This window comes from Tupaia chinensis, unplaced genomic scaffold (genome assembly GCF_000334495.1).
Source record: "Tupaia chinensis unplaced genomic scaffold, TupChi_1.0 Scaffold000290_1, whole genome shotgun sequence".
In the NCBI taxonomy this organism is placed as follows: Eukaryota; Metazoa; Chordata; class Mammalia; order Scandentia; family Tupaiidae; genus Tupaia; species Tupaia belangeri.
The window spans coordinates 5,801,118-5,805,366 of NW_006159775.1; the positions used below are offsets into that span (position 1 = coordinate 5,801,118).

Genomic DNA, 4,249 nt, shown 5'->3' on the forward strand with positions numbered 1-4,249 from the left:
TAGGGTTTTGGCCATAATTTAGGTTCCATCAGTCTGATGCCCTCTCTCGTGTGCCGAAAGGTAGCAGTGGGCAGCGGTCTGGCTTCTGTTTTGTTTGGTTTTCCTGAGTTTTTCTTCTAAAAAGAATGACTTCAGAGGTGTCTTCTTTTCCTGCAATGGTTTCCTGAACATTGCTGCTTCTTGATTGTGGCTTTGTCCTGCTGGTGATCATTTTGCTTTTGTGTTTTTGGAATAAGGCTGATATTTATTTTTTGGAGAGCTGCAGTGATGGCGGTCATTTTGGAACCATGGTACTGATGATTTACCCCTGGAGCCAGTTGCTGTAGAGAAGTTCCCCAGTGACTTACCCTACAGTGTGGCTCTATGTTATACTCTATGTAGTCAGCTTCCATCTGTTTCCTCAGGCTTCTCAATGAGTCTGTAAGCATTTCATTCTCTTAATTAATGTTTTTGCTAAAACTAGTTGAAATGTATTCTGCAGTTCTTAGATCCATACTGTTCCCTATTAATGGTGATACTAAATATATAGAATATATGTTAGATATACTATCTATCTATCATCTATCTATCTATATTAGATATACTATTAGATATTTAATAGTATAAATATCTAATGTTATTATGGTCCAGCGGGTGCAATGAAACATTGGGTGAGCTTATCATTGGCTAGATTTGGTGTGACTGAAAGACTGGTTGCTGAGAGATATACATTGCCAGGGTCACTAGTTCACATGGCTTCGGTGAGATGATATTATCCAATGTCCCCCCCCCCCCCCCCCCACTGCTGTGCATTGAGATTTAGGGCAATTTCTCAGATCCCGAAGACGTGGTTGATACGATAGTTAGAATAGCAGCTTCTGAGTTCTTTTGTGTATATGAATGTGTGCCTAAGTAGTAACAGGTCTTGAGGAATGACCATAGATCTAATGAAGAAGTCTCATCCCTTTGAAGCTTCATCCTTTCCATGGCAGGAAGACCTCTACAATGGTTCTCAGTGATTCCGATATCCTCGTATCTCAACCTTATGTGGTCTTCCTTTGACTGTGGGCTAGGTACAGGAACTCTGCTCTAACCTGTAGAGTACGGTGAAGTTCATGAGATGTTGCTTCTGTATTTGGTTACAAAATATTGCTACTTCCATCTTATTTGCAGACTTGATTGGCTTCTCAACTTGCACCCTTCAACAAAGCAAGTTTCCATGTTAGGGATACCCAGACAGCAAGGATCTGCGAGCAGCCATTGGCCAATAGTCAGAAAGGAACTGGGACTCTCACACCAACAGCCCATGAGGAACAGAATCCTGACCATAACCATATGAGCTCAGGAGTGGATATTTTGCCCAGTTGACCTTTGTGATGGTTAATGCCCAGTGGAATCTGATATAAGTCACTGAGAGACCCTGAAACAGAACAGCCAGTCAAGCTGTCATGGATTTCTTTTTTTTTTTTTTCCCCCACAGAATTTGACCTTTATTCTGGCTGTCAAACATCTACTGCTAAGACCACACAGATTGGCAGTACCCCATCTCACAGGACCACTGCTATCATCCAGTCTCCTCTGCTCCCTCCTCCCACCCTACCCGTAGCACTGCCAAGCTCCCCAGCTGGGGCTCTGCCTACACTCACCCAGGCGTGCAGCATGAAGTGGCCATGCAGCTCCCTGAGGTTATCAAAGGAATCCCCACACTGTACAGTGATAGGTGCCTTCCTCCTCTTCTTCCTCCTCCTCCTCTTCCTACTCCTCCCTCCCGACTGGTCGGGCCTCTCCAGCCTGAGGTAGCTCTTCCTCTTCCTCCCCAAGGGCCTTGCCTTTGGGGGCTGGTGTGTCCTGGGGTGCTGTAACAGGACAGCAGAGCCGGCATGGTGGGGTGCCAGGTGGAGCCTCTCCAAGCGGTGAGCGGCCACAGACCTGGCAGGGCAGAGCTGGGGGACCCGGGGGCTGGGCTGCACTGGGGGTCCGACGGGACCGGGTGCCCGGCCGCCTCTCAGGCGCTGCTTCACCTTGTAGCCTGGGTCGTATTCAGGATCATCTGTGGTCTCCTCTTCCTCTTCTTCCTCATCTTTTCCGTCTTCAGATTTCCAGCTCTGAGAGGGTGTATTCAGAGTCCGAGGAACACTCGGGGCCTGGGAAAAGGTCTTCATCATCTTCTTCCAAGCTGGCATAGCCCCCCCACACCCCCTCCCAGTCTCAGCTGGCTCACGGGTCTCTGTCAAGGCCAGGGGAGGGGATAAGAGACAGGAACAGAGCAGCAGCTGAGCAGCGTCCTTCCCCGGTCAACTCTCCACAGCCTCACCTCTGGCAGCAGGTTCTTCTCTAAGACAGGACGTTGGCAGGTAGAGAGGACTTCGGCCTTGGCGGCGTCTGCTCAGGCTCAGTGGTGGCGGATGCGCTCCTGGACTCTCTGTCATGGATTTCTGACCCAATGAAATTATGAGAAATTATTTATAAATATGTGTTCTTTTAAATCAGTAAGTATTGTGACAACGTGTTACTAAGTAGCAAATACTTTTTACTTAGTTTCACTTAGCCATACCAAGTTTGTAGTTGTTTTTTGAAAAATTCCCTGGCTTGGGAACCAGCAGTTAGCGTAATGGCTATGTCGCTGGACTCCCACGTAGTCGACCGCGGTTCGCGTCCCAGACCCGGTGGCTTAAAACTCACGCTGGGCGCGTGTGCGTGCGTGCCCAAGATCCCGAGAGGAGAATGGAGGAGAAGGGATTGTGGCGTGACCATCCCCCCTGGGGGGTGGTTTCTCACTTTCTGTCTCTATGTCTCTCTCTGCCTGTCTGGTGAGCGCACGCGCCCTACAGTGAAAATCTCTCCAAAAAAAAAAAAAAATCCCCTGGCTTTTCTGCTGATCAGCAAGAGGGGAGGGGTCCTAACAGATTCTAAACATCTTAGTTTAAAATTCCAAAGATTCAAGATATTTGAAACAAGGTGGAGACTTGACTGTCATTTTGGCCAGCCCTTTGAAAATGTGAAACTCTGTTGCCTGGGGATTAAGAATGCTCACTTTGAACAGCAATCTCTCTGTCCCCCTCTCTTTTCCCTCTCAGTTCACTGCTTTCTTAAACCGTTCATCACAAACTTTAGTCCGTGGTCATCTAACAACATTCCTGTCGCTATTTTATTATCCATATTTTTCTCCTTTCATTTGATAATATATGCTTATATTCCCCAAGGTGCTTTTTGACCTTTCCATGCGAGCATGCTATGGAAGCACGCATTCACTCTTCCACTATCCCTCCTTCTGGCCCCAGCTTTTGTACTTTCTCCTTCTGTGGCTGCAAGAAAAAAATGATACTGAGTCAGTCTTTGAAGTGGAGTAACTTTCTCAGACAGAAGGAAGCATCTATCATTGGTCACCATCATTTTGAGAGGCTCCACTGCCAGACTCAGGAGCTAACCTCATTCAACCTTTGGTGTTTACGGAGGACACTGCAAGGTGCTAGCTGTGCAGTGTCAGTGGAGCGATCACACCATTGTATCCTAGAGTCCTTAACTGTCAACTGTCCAGTCTGCATGTGAATGGAAACGTCACACTCCCTGCCCCAGAGAACTTACATCCCAAGTCTAGTATGTAAGTGGTTTCAACAGTATCTCAAGGTGCGTGAAGTCTCAGGAAGATGTCTGGACACCTGGTGAAGTGGTGTGTGGTGGGCTATAAACTCTCATCTATACTTTTGGGGAGTTGAACATTCTCAAGTCTAGGGAAAAGGGAGAGTAGAGACCACTGGGATATAACCAAACCTAAATTCCACTAACAGAATGAGATGTAACAGGGTTAATATAATTCACTAGACGAAATACATATCCAAATTTTATTTGAAGTATTCATAATTGTTAAGTCAAGCCGCTTTCTGCATAGAGGCCTTTGCATATGCTCTTTCTTATACTTAGAATTATTGCCATTTTCTTTACCAGCCTGACTCGCTATGTTGAAATTGATTTATGTTAATTATTCAAGAATGACTCTGAATATCATGGTCTTCCAAACCTCAGTACTATACTAGATCGTCTCTATTAGTCTTTATTCCAACTGGGTAATTGGGAGAAATTCAACCACCATTCTCTTAAGTACCATTGCCATCACCATTGCTACCCGCACTCATGTCTAGGTATTGTTTGGTTAGAACAGGTGGGAAAATGAAAGTTTGTACTCTTGCTTCCTTTTACCTAACAGAATTATCAAATGATGCTGTGTTCATAAACCTGACCTGGCATACAGAGGCGAGAGCTTACAGTAATT

General features: G+C 46.0%; 1 pseudogene; it reads right to left on the bottom strand.

The window, feature by feature from the left end:
• Positions 1–1,048: 1,048 nt before the first annotated feature.
• LOC102482659 (zinc finger protein 428 pseudogene) lies at positions 1,049–3,524 on the bottom strand (annotated as a pseudogene).
• Between the last annotated feature and the right edge of the window lie 725 nt (positions 3,525–4,249).